The 15,598-nt window shown below is 47.3% G+C and overlaps 1 protein-coding gene across 5 annotated transcripts in view; it reads right to left on the bottom strand.

Moving 5' to 3' along the window:
- The window catches only part of LRRC3B (leucine rich repeat containing 3B), an 83,049-nt gene extending 67,659 nt beyond the window's left edge, over positions 1-15,390 (bottom strand). Inside the window, exon 1 of one of the 5 annotated variants that reach the window (XM_017659603.3) lies at positions 14,646-15,390. The gene's annotated coding sequence lies outside the window, so the exon portion shown is untranslated. Of the gene's footprint in view, positions 1-4,357; positions 4,607-12,392; positions 13,206-13,991; positions 14,250-14,645 lie in introns of those variants that run through there. The other 4 variants (XM_017659605.3, XM_037008591.2, XM_017659604.3 and 1 more) reach the window with 4 other exon arrangements.
- Positions 15,391-15,598: the final 208 nt, after the last annotated feature.

The following is a 15,598-nucleotide window of genomic DNA, read 5'->3' as shown; positions in this document are numbered from 1 at the left end:
AATAATTCTGGATACACTAGATTAAGCAAAATAAATTATTAAACTTAATTTCACCTTTCCTTTTTATATGTTCAATGCAGATACTGGAAAATTTTAAACTGCATAAGTAGCTAGCATTATATTTCTATTGGATAGTGCATTCTGTTCGAGACTGTATAAAATGTGACTATAGAATGTTGCCAGTAAATATTTTAAACCACCTTGGGCCACCACTTGATAAAGGGAAATGGGTCCCCACTATACTCACTCCAGGGGACTGAAGACTGATTCCAAGGAGGCTATCATCTTGGACACACAATCTTTCCGAGATCTCAAAGCTACTCTGTCTCCATCCACGATGGGGCAGCCTTCAGGGTGGCTAATGAGTCCCTTCTGAAAAGAAGCCTTAGAATTTTCAAGTCCCCATCTGGCATTGACACACCTGGATACCCTCTACATTCAGCACCCATACTTCAATTAATGTTGGCTTATTTCAAAACACCAAACCCACCTCAAAACAGTTTAAGAATCAACATTGATGAGAGCATTCAAAACATTCCACCACTGGCTCTCAAAGAAGACCTAACACTATTTTGAACAAAGGCAACACTATCTCTCTCCAAAGAGACCATTTATGAAGCTGGTTGAATTTTGTCATGTTTACTAAATATACTACCAAACAGAAAATGGCATTCTTTCATAATCCCTTCTACAGATTTCATCTGTCTGTCAACTGCTTTGGATCTTGTTTTCCACATTATCAGGTGTTGACTCACACCCTTAGACAAAGGTTTTTCATGTGGGGTCCATTGCTTCCGCTAGAATGTGGGGATTTGTGAGTGTAGGAGGTCTCTTCTCCCTTTCTTTTCCACTAATCATCAATTGTCATTTGGCATTCCCTTTCATTTTAAAGGCAAGCAACAGACTCCACTTCTACTATCAGTACCTGCAATACCACTAATAAAAACACAGCATTTTTTTTATATGGCATCACAGTTGGTTCCAGAAATTTTTAAGTATCACTTATGCACATCACAACTTTATAATTATGATAGTTAATTCCTCCTGGTTATAGCCCATCATAATACACAGAGGCAACCACTGGTCAATTTCTCACCTGGTGGTCATTCAGCCAGAAAAGGGAAAGATGCATCTTCTTACCTAGCGATCCAGACTTCTAGGAGGATCTATGGTCATCCCTAGCTACACTTATTTGTTCTTCACAGAGACCTGGAAAGAAGTCAGCCATTTAAACTATTCATTACAGTTTCACAAAACTGGACAGTTCAAATGAGAATGTTTAATTCTTTGTAAGTAGGCACTGTCTTTTGAAATATAAGTGTATAGGATATAAGTCTAGATGAGGCAAGTTCAAACACATCTGCCAGTTAAATTCACTACTGAAGTGTGTTATTTAAAGTAATTTTTTTCATACTCATGACCGGTGGGCAGAGACACAGGTCATATATAATGTTGTAAGCTCAGCACAGCAGAGATCCTAGGAGTCCCTGAACATCCCAGTGCTTTATGGGGGTGTTTTTTGTACCTTGGAATCCTATGCACTTTAATTTTTGCATTTAAAAATATTTTTCCATTTAGTTTAAATAATTATATATAGACCTCACATTAAAAAAATAAGAAGGGGTGAACAGGTTTCATTAGACTGCCAAAACGATACACAGCAGGCTAAACGGTTCAACCCCCTGACATCAGGCATCATATTACAATGTTAGGACCCTGACTATCCTTGTCACATTTACTAAAGATGCCTGCTCTGCATGCAGTCCACAGTTGTTACCTCGCATTGACCACAGACATGCTCACACTTCCCGTCCACTCACAACTAAGCAGAAAGAAGATTTCTCTGTATTATTTCTCTATTCTTGGGAAAAGAAAGGAATGTGACTTTTTCAAAGAAGTAATGGTGCACAGTTTCACCTGAGAAAGCCCTAGAAGTTGATGACAGCTTACAAGTTTTGGAGCTTGGAAACAAATGATAACTTCCTAATAACTCAATAAATTACTATTTATTTTTTCAGAAGCCTGTTGGCTCTTCCACCTCGCATATGAAACATGAATTCAAATCTTGCCTGGTATTACTGAAGCCACTTCCTTCAGTCAGTTGAGCACAGTATGAATGTATATTTAGAAACACCACAGTCCCTCCCAGCGAAAGAAGCCTGTTGGGGCTGCTTCTACAGTAGAACCAGGCCAGGCAGAAGAAAGCCATGCATTTTGGAGGCACAGATTTCTCAGCACTGTTATCCCAGCATTTAGAAACACCCCCAGCAGAGAAACAAAACTGTCGCTTTTAGAAATTTTGTTCTATTTTTTTTTTCTTTAAACACCAAAAACAAGATGCAGCCCACAATTTAATATTGTCAATACATGTTCTTCATTACACAACCGGCATGCCAACTGTTACCTAAGCACTTCAGACTTCGAATCCCACACCCACACACTCTGAACTCATCTGCACCCAGATATGAATAAAGATGAACAGCATCTTGAGGAAATAGCTTCTCCATTCTCAAATGGCAAAAGCCACAGAGCAAACACCTCATAGTATCTGAGGGATTTCCCCAAGGAACAAGAAAGAACCCTGAAGCCACCTCTTTGTCACTAAAATAGCGTCCTTCTACAGCATCCTGCCCATGAAAAGGAACTTCAAAAGCCCTTCCAGTGTCAGGGTTCTACAATTCTTTTATAAAGAAATGACTTTTCTTTTTTGTTTTACTGAACTTAAGATAATTAGGTTTTAGCAGGTCAGCAGCCCAACTCAGCATCTCTTTATGGAGAACAGTTCTAAGAGACCTTGATGTAATTGCAAACGCTTAGAAATAGTCACTGGATTCCATGCTGGGTAAATAGGAAAGCATGCTGACTGTATTTATTTTACTATCATTATGTCTTCATGGGGTGAGTTAGTAAAAAAGTGCAGGCTATTAACAGCATGGTATGTGTGTATATATGGGAGTGTGTGTGTGTGTGTGTGTGTGTGTGTGTGTTTGTGTGGATATATACACACACACAGACAATATATTCTAAAATAATTTATTTTTCCTTTATCTCAAACCATGACTGCAGAAAATCCCAACAGTCAAATGTATTTATTGTTTTCCAAATACCTGCTGATAAGTTAGATGTTATTTTACCCCACTCATTAGGGTTCATTCATTCATTCAAAAGTCATGGAACACCTACTATGTGCTAGGTAGATGGTGAGCATTAGACACAGTGGAATAAAAACAGGCACACCTTTGCTCAAAGACATATTGCACCAGGTGGCCTGGTGCCCAGGCTAGCCTCTAGTGACCTCCTCTGCTTCTGTGCCTGGGTTGCCATAACCAAATGCCACCACCTGGGTGGTTTGCACAGCAGGAATTTACTTCTCACAGTTCTAGAGATTGGAAGTCCTAGCACAAGGTGCCGGCACGGCCAGTGTCTCATGGCGGCTGCAAATGGCCACACGCTCGCTGTGTCTTCCCATGGCCTTTCCTTGGTAGGTGTGGGTGGAAAGAGAGGAAGCAAGGTCTCTGGAATCTCCTCTTACAAGAGCACTAATCCCATCATGAGGGGCCACCCTCATGACCTCATCTGCCCTAATTCCTACCCGAAGGCCCCACCTCTAGGGCCATCATATTAGGGAATAGAGTTTCAGCACCTTCTTCACATCAATATACTATTCCACCTCTAATGTGAATTCAATTCAATAGATCTAGGTGCTTCAAATCCATCTCAGAAGAGTGGGGCCTTGGCTCCTCTGGGTCTTGGCTTCTGAAACGGTTCAGGGGGTCAGGGCCTCAGACACCAACAAGGGATGAGAGCCACAGGGCATCAGACACCTCAGTTCTGAGGGTCTGGGTGGCTTGGGGCTTGCAGGAGAGGGAAACAGACGCTGAGGCTGATGTCAGCTCCTGAAGCAGAGGTCGTAAGCTGTCTGCAATGGAACCAGAATCCAGAACTGATGTGCTTTTGAGGAAGTCAAGTACCCTTACTTCACAGCCAGCCTGTATCTTTGAAGCTTCTCATGATCAAGTTCAATCAGGCAATGGGACAAAACAAAGATAATACAAAAATCAGAATAACAGCAAGTTGTAAGTACATTATAAGCATGGAGGTTTCCACAAAGCTTGGTTTACAGAATGTTTTTAACCAGGCCTGACAAAGAAGGCTGGGGGCCTATCCACCACCTTGCTGAGTGAAAGCCAACATCTACCAAGCTCGGCCCCTCAACTAGAAATAATTAGACTTTTCTAAGATTTGGTTATTTCATTAAAAGCTATACAATCAAAGCCAGCCTGGAATGGAAAGAGATAGAAAAGAGGAGAAATTGCACAAATCCAAGTGCAGATTTCGGCATGACCCCGACCAATACCTAGTGCAGCTGGCTTCTTTTCAGAGAGTCCTCTGCCTCCGCGAAGAAACCATCAGCACACCCTGTGGAAGGGGAGCATGCCTCTTCCCTGGGATCCTGAATCCATGCAGAAGCAATCAGTAACTCTCGGCTGGATCTCTGACATACAGACTTCCAAAATGGAATGTCAAGCTCCTTCTGATGTTTTTAACAGAATGAAGGGGAAAAACCACACCTACATTTCTCTTCCCCCATCTATTGTTAACATTTAAAAGGCAGGTGAGGACATGCCGGTTTCTTTGGGTGACTTCAGTCTGTCTTGGCGTTGTGCTGGGTGTATGTCTCTGCCACAGCATGCAAGGCCTAGGAATAATTTTGTTTCTTTGCAGGGGCTTTTATCCCCATAGTCCAAAGGCTTCTCACAGCAAGGTATGTAGGACAAGAAATATGACAGCCATTTGGCAGAAAACCAGGGCTCAGAGAGTTTATGGGACTCTTATCTATGGTCACACAGCAAATGGCAGAATCATGCTCCAAATGAGGAATTGCAGATATTAGCATCAACACAGGCGCAGGAACCTGGAACTCCCTTCTTCTGGGGGGAGCTGCACATAGCCTGTGCACGGGCTTTATATTTTGTTTAGTCTTGTTTTAACTTGAATTAGTATTACCTACCATTAAACATCAGGAGCTTTAGCATAAAAATCTGGATTTCTGACTTCTTGGGGAAAATCCAACGCTCAGACCTGGGCAGGCAATGAAAAGCAGAGCTAAGAGGAGACGGTTCCCTTCCCCATGGACAGCCCATAACCCAAACATGACTAGAAACCCCTCTCTTTCCCTGATGCCATGCTCACTATATAAAACCCTAACAGATCAGGCTGTTCCCTCTTTTGTGTCTTCTTTCCATGTTCATGTGATTTCCTGCCTCCCAGGACAACTGTATCTGGCTTGCCAGTTTGGTGGGTAGAAGTGATTAATCATTCGGGATTCAGTTCAAATGTCCCTGGCACCATGAAATTAGTTCTGACACCCCTGGGAGAACTAACCAGGGTTTGTTCAGGGCTCATGAACATTTTCCTGCGCTTGTTTTCTTGAACGTCTATTTGTATGCGCATACTCAGTGCTGGGCACACATTAGCATGCCAAACTCTGTTCAAAACACCTTTTACATATTAACTCATTTAAGCCTCACAACAACCTATTATTATTATACCCATTTCACACAGAGAAAACTGAGGCATTTTAAAGGTTAGAAATTGTCCCTGAGTCACTCACTCAGCTATCCAGTGGCGGAGAAGGAATCAGAGCCTGGCTGTCTCTGCATGGATGGGTGGATGAGGAGGTATTTGGTCAGTTAGACAGAAGGCGGGGAGGCAGAGAAGAAAGGAAAGAGAGAGAGAAGCAGGGACAGGTGAAGGGTCAGGACCAGGGAATGATAAGCAGAGAGAGGCATGGAAGAGCACTTCCAGGGCATGCACTGCAGCTCTTTGGGTGAGGGAGGAGCAGTGGTGCATCCTGGTAAATCTGAACAACGGATTCTCTGGGAAAAAAAGCCCTGCCTTGTAGGTCTGTCAGTTTCCATGGGGTAAATGATCCTACCATGGATGATTTCAAGCTGCCAACATGGTAACACTGAATGCAGAGTTGGAGAGAAGAAACGTGAGTAAGAGGCCATCCCCACCAGTACGGAGAACCAGCTCTAACACCCTGGGGCAGAGGATACGCCGAGGCAACTGACAGATGAACAGACAGGCAGGACCAGGTGATGAAGGACCCGTGAGACCATTCTAAGGAGGCAGTCCCCCTCCATCAACAGAGAGTCATTCACAAGTTTTTAGCAGGGAGTGACATTATCATATGGTTAGGAAGACTTGGACTCAAGAAGGGCACACAGTCAAAATTTCAGGAAGTCCTCCTTCATCTCACCCACATCTCTCTTCAATGACAAGTATCACTGCAAGGACAGCCTCCAATCACTCTACACCAAGCAGTGAACTTGAACCAGCTAAACAGAGAAGCCATCCAATGGAGCATACATTAAACAATGCCAGACACTTACTGGACATTAGAGGCCATATTGCTGGCAGGGCATTAGAAAGCCCCCAGCTGTCCTGTCCCCGGGATCTAGAGAAGAAGGCAGATGACTTAACAGCCCAGAGACCCTGAGCAGGTTGAGGGCAAAGCTGGACCTGAACTAGGTTACCTGGTCCCCAGTCAAATACTCTACGTGCACACAAGGAGGTGATTTCCAAAATGTTGCTTTCCCCTGAAAAGTCAAATGTTTTCTTAGAAGTGCTTTCTCTCCTACTAAGCAGATTCTAGTTCAACAATTAGAGCAAATGACAACAAGACGATCTCCCAGATCAGGGCCACCCTGTCATCTTCCCACAACAGAGGACAATATGAGCCTTCTGTTTGGGGGACACGCCATGACCGCAGTCCCCTCTCCACCACTCAGGGCCTCATTATCCAGTTTGAGAGTTCTCCAGATCCTGCCCTTTTCCCCTGGGTCTCTATCTACCTGCCTGCACGGAGGCCATTTCCTGATAACTAGGAAGTGGGCAGGGAAAGGAAGTGAACCTTTAAAAGCCATTGTGACAGCTCTGCTTTGAAAAAAAAAAATTATTGGAGGGGAAGCTCAAACTTTGGGCTGAAATGTAATATTGCCTGAAAATTCAACCTCATTTCAGGTGAAATTGGTGAAGGCTACAGGGCCTCTGACCAAGGCATCCACCAGGGACTGAAACGCAGGCCAGCATGCACCCAGCCAGGAGCCAGAGGTGGCCGCTCCGGAAACGTGTTCTACAGCTCTTAGAGAGGCATTACACAGCATGGTCATGGTCCTAACATGCAACTTGTTCTGTTAACAGTTCTCTGCTTACCAGTGTGTGTCGCATCCACAGCCATGATCCCTAGGAAGAGGGCAGATTGAGCAAATTCCCTGAGCTAGAGAAGTAAAAACTGGTCTGGAGAAAGAGTGACCCCAGGAAGATCCAAGTACATTACAATGTGCCCAAGCCCATCCCAATTCACACCTACCATCCTACACCTTGGGGCAGATACTGCGTCAGTCTGCAGCTCTTGGGGTCCCAGGCCTCTAGGGCATTTATCAACAGAATTCAAGGTATCCATGAACTTGAATGGAAAAAATGTCACAACTTTATTTACTAACATGGAGCTACAATTTGGTATTCTACTGCATTACCACTGCAGGCCACAAACCTCAAATGTAGTAGTAGTCCACCAGCGATTTTGGTCACCACTATTTTCATGTCACAGTACAGTTGCTCACTATGTCACAGCAGCATTTTTGCTGACCCCGACTTGGAAAGGATAGCAGCCATTAGTCCCACCTGCTGTATGTAGGTCACAATAGTTTATAAACATAAGTTGTGTTACAATCTCATACAGTGCATTTAAACACATAGACCTGGGTTCCTGGGTGTATCGACCGGCCGGAGAGTGCTCTGGCATAAGGATGAAGAGCCTTTGGGTTGGTGACTGAGAAGCCACATTAACAAAGGACATGCAAATGTGAGAAATGGACCAGGCCCCCTGGAGGAGGAGCTGGCCTGCCTCTGAGGTCATTGACAGCAGGAGGGACTGTGGTACATTACTTTTCCTTGTACACTTCTTCTTTGGGTCTTTATCACTCCCATTAGCTTTCTTTATCTGTTCTTATTTATATGCCTTTTTATCCTTATCCTTCAGTTTCAGCTACCAAAGGTCTCTGTCTTCCCGTGTTGATTTCCTTTGGATGGTGGCTCTCCCCTCCGGGCCACCTCTCCAAGCGGCTTTCCACCCCACCCTCTGCTGCTTCTCTGCAGCCCTCCTTGGGCCCTCCGCATGGGGCTGCCATCAGCCAGCCCTCCTGCCTGGGTTTTAGAGTACACCCTTTGGGCACTGAGAGTCCCCACCCCATCTTCCATTTGGGAAGGCTATGCATTTTTTTATAGGAAGTGTTTCTAAGAAGAAACTAAAAAACAGACTGACCACCCAGAAAAATGACTACAAAACATTCCATGTCAGGAGGCTACCCACTTCTGCCAACAGACACTTAGATATAATTTGCAGGAGGATGGAAAACATTCCTGTTTGATAATCCCTGATAACCAGGCCTCTAGACAGGCCAGCAGACTGGACCAGGGTTCTTCTCGGTGCGTAAGTCCCAGTGTAGCAAAAGGAAAGTATACTGCTTAGTCACTGCCAAGAGGGTGAGCCCTCTGAAGCAGGCCTTTACAAGGACTGCCTTTCTAAATCAGAGCTGAGGTTAGAAGACCAGAGAAAAAGCCATGAGCTTTGTGCTCTAGCTTTGGACAAATACATAGCACCTCTTCCCTGCCCTCACCAGGAGAAATATTTGTCCTCAAACAGCCATCTCTCCCACCAAGGTACTGAATACTTACATGCAGATTGAAAATTCTATCAAAGATTCTAAAAAAGAAAAGGAGAAAGCAGGGAGGATAGAAAGAAAACAAAGAGGAAGAAAGAAAACTAATCTGCCCTTGAAAACATACTTAGTTTTATAAGTGTTACTCCATGTTTGCGAATGACTCCCAATATTTGATTTTTTGTGTGTTTGTTTCCATTTCACCTACAATAAAAGGCGTAAATTCTTTCTAAAGAAAATTGTCAGGAAGTGTAGTGACATTTGCAATGGATAACTTCTAACCTAAAAAGCAGCTCACAGAGCTCAGGATAAAATGAAACCATATATTTTTATGAACTTTACTGATCTGTTCATTTTTCCTCTTAAAGAAAAAAATCTGCCTTTTGATCAGGGCTGTTCTTTTCCAATATTCATTCATTTATTTATTTTAAATTAATTATTCCGCCCTTACTATTAATTTTTATCCCCTTCAGGAAATAGTTTGTTCTAAGCCAATCAGCTCTTGGGAAGATTACAAACTTCACTCTCATATAAAATGGCCATGTTGTATGTCATGTTGTGATGTATTAATTCACTAAGGTTTTATAAAGCATAGACAGATATATATGCTCATATGTCAGATATAAGAGCTTCCATTTTGGTTCCCAACCACTTGTAGAATAAAGCTCATCAAAGTCATCACCTGCAGATAAAATACTAAATTATGAATCTTATGTTTTATTCAGACCTAAATAGAGACCAAGATATATATTTATTTAAGATAAAACACACTCTGTGAGGGTAAAGTTTCTCAAGTTCCACTTAGCCATCCCTTTTTTTTTCTTTTCTCTGCTGATGTCTTTGTCAAATTCCATAGAATTTTATCCTTTGGCTTTTCTTGTTACTAAAAATAGGTCAAGTTCAGCAACTCTCACTTTTTTATTACTTTTAAATATCTAACCCAAACTGGGAATTTTCATTCACACTGTGTATCGCATAAACATATTGATTCTGTGTATTCTGAAAAGGTTTCAATTTTTCATAAGCTTTCTCCCATAACGTGTCACATAATAATAATGATTATTCTGTCAACAAACTCATATTGATATGATTTAAGATAAATACACACCCAAAGAATTGCCCCAACAAAAGTGCCATGTGGGCCCTTGAACATTACCCCACACAGGAGCCACAGTAAAGTATACAGAGGAGATGCAGGTCAGCAAAATAGGATGAGGCTACATCTTTCTCCCCTAACATCCCTGAAAAGCTAAGAATTACCAACCAGGAGGTCTGCTCAGGTCCAAACAGATTCTTCTTCCATGATGTTGTGACAAGTCAGGACAGGAAGGGAGACTGTTTCTTTTGGATTTTGTCCTACTTGATTTCAGTGTTATGTCTTGTTTTTTCTGGAGTGCTGCTATAGTCTAGCTAAACTGGTGTCCTGACCTTCAGAAGATTACCTTTCTGGGATGGTCTCTTTCTCAATGGTTCTTCTGAAGAATGGGGCAGCTGTGACTACATTTTCCCTACTTACCTAAATACAATATACATTACTAATGAATTCTCGAGAAAATGAACACTTCCCTTGAGATAACTGGGGACTCTGGGATTCAGCTCAGTTAACTCAACACTGATGGCCCACTGAGGTGGTGAGTATCAGGAGAAGAAGGAAGAAAAGCACCTCTTAGGTCAGGCAGTCTACTGCCATTTCTGTCACACCACAGCCCTTGATCAGCCAAGTCTCATCTCCATCCCCCACCCCATGCCCCCTTGAAGCACTATTCCCACCCCAAGTTATAGCCTAAGGACCCCTATCCTGTCCTGTCATTGCATCAGGGATGGAAATCCTGTTCCAGGTCACAAAAAAGGCACCAAGTTTCCACCATCTGTGTGCCTGTAACTCTTCCCGTCCAGATGTGATCTGAGGAACAAGCTTCCCCCAGTCCTCCCCACCTTTTACTCCAACAGACTTTTTGTTGATTTGTCTCCAGGGGAAGGGCATCCGGGTACTGTAGTCACAGAGAGAAGACATGGGGTGTCCTTAGAAACCAGAAATCTATCTTTCAAGAATGCCTAGGGGTACATGGGACTCCTAAGGGCCTGGAGAAAGTCCCCTTTTCTAAAGGGGTGCATGGGTGAGAAAGTGGCAGATAACTCTGTTCTCCTTTCTGAGCCCCGCATATGTCCACCAGAAAGACACTGTTTTGCTTCAGATTTACATTAGCCCAAACTGTAACCAAAGGTCAGATATCCAGAAGATGTAATAACAAAATAATTTCACTGTATTGAAAAGGAGTTTTCCCTGATGTTCTCTTATTTTCTCAAACCCTGGGAGCAGGGCAGGACAGAGCTACTCAACTTGACAGAGGACTATGCTAAAATGGTTCAGAATCCATTTAACTTCATTTAGAATCATCTGAAGGCTTTCATGGTTAATTTTTGTAGATTTGAAGGCTAATAAATATTCCACTGCAATTTTTTGCAAAAGAAGCACATTTGTGGTGGCTTATCCATTATATGACAGTGACTTTTTCTGGTCATGCTGATTGAGGCATTTATGAAAAATTAGCAAAATGGTCTATTTGTTAAATAAACAAGTTTTTCCCTAATTAAATTTAAGATGTTGAAAACCAGCAGCAGTGAACACAATCTATTTATGCAGAAACAGTTTTTTTGGGCCAAGGGTCAGAAGGTAGTGGTTCAAGTACCAGTCATGCTAGAAACACAGTGGCCTTGAGCACATCACTGAATCGCCTCCCTGCATCTGGACTGGGAACCATGATATCTGAGATCCCTTTAGCCCTAATAATTCTGTGATTCGGTCTCCAGAAAGGGACTCAGGTGCAGAATATGGTTTCGGTAGTTTGTGACCACAGAGCAAATCTCTACTCACATTGGGATCCTTCTTTCCCTTTCTCCTCCTTCCTTCCCTTTCTCTCTCCATGCCTGTTTAACATAGGCATGACCATCAAAGGCTCAGAAAAGAAGTCCAATGCAGCAGCCAATTCCCCAAATCTGCTTCCAGTATCAGGATCCCATCCTACCAAGGTGCACCCCCAAACAGATTCTGAAGAGGGCAACATGCACCATCAGTCTGCCCTGTGCTACAGCCTCAGGAGCTCACAGGCAAGGGCTGGGGGCTTAGAGTATGCCCCTGGGGTCTGCAGTAAATCCCTGCTTCCTTGTGGACAAAGGGTCTTCAGTTCCAAACAGGGCTGAGAGCATGAGACACACCCAGCGTTCACCGGCAAAACCAACTAACCCCACCACTTGGTGGCTGAATAACAATGAGCAAATAACTTCATTTCTCCAAGGCTTAGTTTCCATACCAATAAAATGGGGAAAACAACTTGATCTTCCAGAGTCGTTGTGAAGATTACAACTACAACAGTGAATATAAAATACCAGAATAGTGCCTGGCACAATATAAGAGCTCAGTACATGCTAGTGCCCCTTATTATTATTACCACCTGTCTTCCCCCAAATAGCGCAGCAACCTGAAGAAACCACCTTACTGTGGATTTGAAGTCTTCCTTTAAGAAACCCCAAGGGACATGTTCCAACTTGTTTCTACATGAAAAGCGAAATGGCCTGAGCAACATCCAGGTGCTAAGTATTCAGAAAGAAACCAGCCCTGGGGTGTTGGAAGCTAAATCTCGTGAATGAATTCTGGGATCCTACCTCAGGTGTCCCGGTAATTCGGCAGAAGCCTGGCCCGTGAGGGTGTGGCCTTTGTGCTCAGGTGGTGCCCCCGGAGCCTGTGCGGAGGGAATTCCCAGTCCAGCTCCTTGGGCTGGAAGCTTGCGGTGGGGAGACAGGGAGCTCGCTGCTCCGGGGTTGCCCCGGGACAGGAGAGACCGACCTCGGGATTCCTCCCGGAGCCCTGGCTAGTCGACGTCTCTTCCAGCAAGGTCTGGCCAAGGCTTGGGGCCCAGAAAAGGGAACTGCGCTGAGCTCTGCTTTCCCCCAGTTGGTATGGGAGGGCAGGAGACTTCTACAGGGGAACTGCAGGCAAGGTTGTGCCCGTGAAAACCTGCATGTGGGAGGTCTGAACAGGAACGACCAGAGGATTTACGTGGATGCAACCTCCAAATTCTTCTATGGGGCCAGTGGGAATCGGTAAAGGGACTCTCAGCCAAAGGCGCCTCTAGGAGAGGGGCGTGCACCTCCTCGGAAAGAGAAGGATTGAATGAGGTGATTCCAGGCCTTTGGCAGTCCAGTGCGTCCCCTACCAGGATAAATGAAGCCCGGGGTCTGCCCCTTCTTTTCCGCAGCAGTCTAGGCCCCCTCCCGCAGACGGTCTTTTATTCCAGATTGCTGGGGTGCAAAGGAGGAAAGAGCTTCGCCTTCCGGCATCCGCCAAAGCGTCTGGAACAACCAGAAGCGTCTACGTAGGGGCTGCAGGGCGTACAGACCCACCTCCGCCCGGACCCCGGTCATGGGAACCAGGTTTCTCTCACCCGCTGCCCACCCCTCGCCCTGCGTTTCTCTGCACGCCCTCCGGCTCTGCGCTCCAGCCTCCCGGCGCAGCGCCCGGCTCCCGCACTCCCTTGCTCCGCCCAGGTGCGATTTGCGGAGGGGCGGGGGGAAAGGAGGCTCCCACCGCAGCCTCCGCCCCTGCGCTCACCTCCAACCGGTTCGGACCCCTGTCTACTCTCCAAGCGCTGGGGACTTCCCTCTGACTCCCCTCTGCCCTGCACAAACTCCTCCGGCTCGGGGCCAGGAATGCCCTTCCCACCCTGCGGGTGCGGAGGCGTCCTGGACTCCCGAACGACAGGCAGGGAAGGTGGGCGTGGGTTTACCGGCCGGGTACCGAGGTGGAAGGTATAAAAGCGAGGTCCTGGGCAAGGGGACTATGGTCCTCTCAGAGCCAGTAAAAGCATCCCTGGTCCACCGTATGACCACTCTGTCACAGCCCAAGATGCATTCAGCATTCAGAATCTCGCAGGGAGGTTTGTTTCTCCTGGAGAGGAAGATCACCCTATCTCAGGCACCCAGAAGTCTTATTTCCCAAACCCCCCAGGCCGCGGCGCGTCCCAGCGCTCCGTTCGGCCCCTCTGCGCTTTCCCAGGTGCCTGGCCCCTTCCCCCATCTGTATGTACACACCCGGGCCAGCGCCCTCGGACTCATATCCCTTTTCCTCCCGGTCAGGTGACGGCTCTGGGCTGGCCCCTCGCCCACTTCAGCAGAGCCTTCTGATCCCCTCTCAACCAAATCTATCCCCGATCCTCAGCTTCCTCCCCCACCTACCAGCAACCTTTCCCTCCCCGAATCACTTACTTCCCCCTCCCGAATCTGCACTCGCTGTTACCTCGGCGCACAGCAGCAAGCCACTCCAAGGGTTTCATTACCGAGTTGGGGGTAGCATTCCCTTGGGTGGCCCGACTCTCGCCACGCTAGACCGAACCCCAGGTGTGGCCGCAGGCTTTTCCTGCGTCCCACCTCCTCTATTTCACAATCTCGGCTCCTAGCCAACCCCTACGGGCAGGAGGAGCATTGCTGGGTCCCAAACACTCGCCTCTCTAGTGGGAGCTGCAGGGAGTGAAAAGTCCACTGGCAGGAACACAGAGGGGGAAATGGGCAGAAGCATATGGCAAGGGAAGGGTGGGGGCTGGGGAGAGGGCGCACGCGGGAACTAGACGTGCAACTTGCACGGCCCCAGGTGAGCACTGCACGAAGTGAGGGCAGGGAGGGGGCACAAAAGTTTGCAGACTATTGCCAAGGCAGCCAGCCGGCTGCACGCGAGCAAAGAGGGTCGCCTCCCCCTCGCCAGAAGGGGTCTCTCCAAGTGTCTGCGCCCAAGAGGACCATAGATTTTAGACTCGGCTCCAAACTGGGGTGACAGTTCTCTACTTGTCCCGCGAGGGACGGCCTACACCCTGGCGGAGGGACTACACCGCGCTTTGCGAAAAGCAACAGGCGGCTGCACCTTACCTTGCGCCAGCCCGGTCCGGGGTGGCTGCTTCATCCTCGTGGCGCAGGGACAAGGCGTTGGATGCGTGTGCCTGGGGGTGTGCGTGCTGCCGGGGCTGCTGCGGCCGTTCTCTTCAGCCGGCTGCCCGGCGAGCTGCCCACCTCTGCCGGGACCAGCCGGGAGGGAGGGCTTGTCTGCGGCCGCGGCGGCCGCAGCGTTGGTGCGCGGCGGCCGCAGCGTTGGTGCGCGGCGACTGGAGCGCGGGACGCGGGCTGTGCGTGGCTCGGCTGGCGTCCTCCGGCACCTCCGCCGAGCGAGGGTGCGGCCCGGGCGGCAGCGCAGGGCCCGGCTGGGCTACCGCTGCTGCGGCGGCCTCTGCAGACCCTGCGCTCGGCCCCGGAGCCTCGCAGGAGAAGACAAAGGAGCGAGGGAGGCGAAGCGCCGTTGGCCAGGAGATGCAACCAGCTCAGTCACTAGAGGGGAATCGCCTCCAAACCCGGGTCGGGACTCAGGGAGGAGGAGCGAGGAGGCCGAGGACTAGGAAAGCAGCAGGCAGTAAACGTGACGGTCAGAGCCGTGCCACCCTCTCGCCGGCGCTGCCCTCTCCCCTCCAGGCTGGGGGTCGGGAATGGAGAGAGGGCGGGGGCTGAGCGTTTGCTGAGCGAGGCGCGGAGCTGGGTGGGAGCGTCAGCTCCCTCCGCCGCCCGCGCCTGCCTTCCTCACACCCCCTTGCAGAGCTCCGCTCTGAGGACTCTACAGCCCCGTTCTTTCTCCCGTTTTTCCAACAACTGAGATCAGAGCTGAATTAAACTAGCAGAAGCAGCGTAACGTGGTGATGCGCTGATTGTCCTTAAATGGGGAAAAAAGCAGATGCTTAAAATTCATTCCACGAATGATTGTCTACTAGGTACCAAGTACTGTAGTGGTTTTTTTCTGGGGGGCGGGGGACTGAGTAAGATGGGGTACCTCCTGA

This window comes from Manis javanica, chromosome 15 (genome assembly GCF_040802235.1).
Source record: "Manis javanica isolate MJ-LG chromosome 15, MJ_LKY, whole genome shotgun sequence".
In the NCBI taxonomy this organism is placed as follows: Eukaryota; Metazoa; Chordata; class Mammalia; order Pholidota; family Manidae; genus Manis; species Manis javanica.
This window is presented reverse-complemented; position numbering and strand designations above follow the sequence as displayed.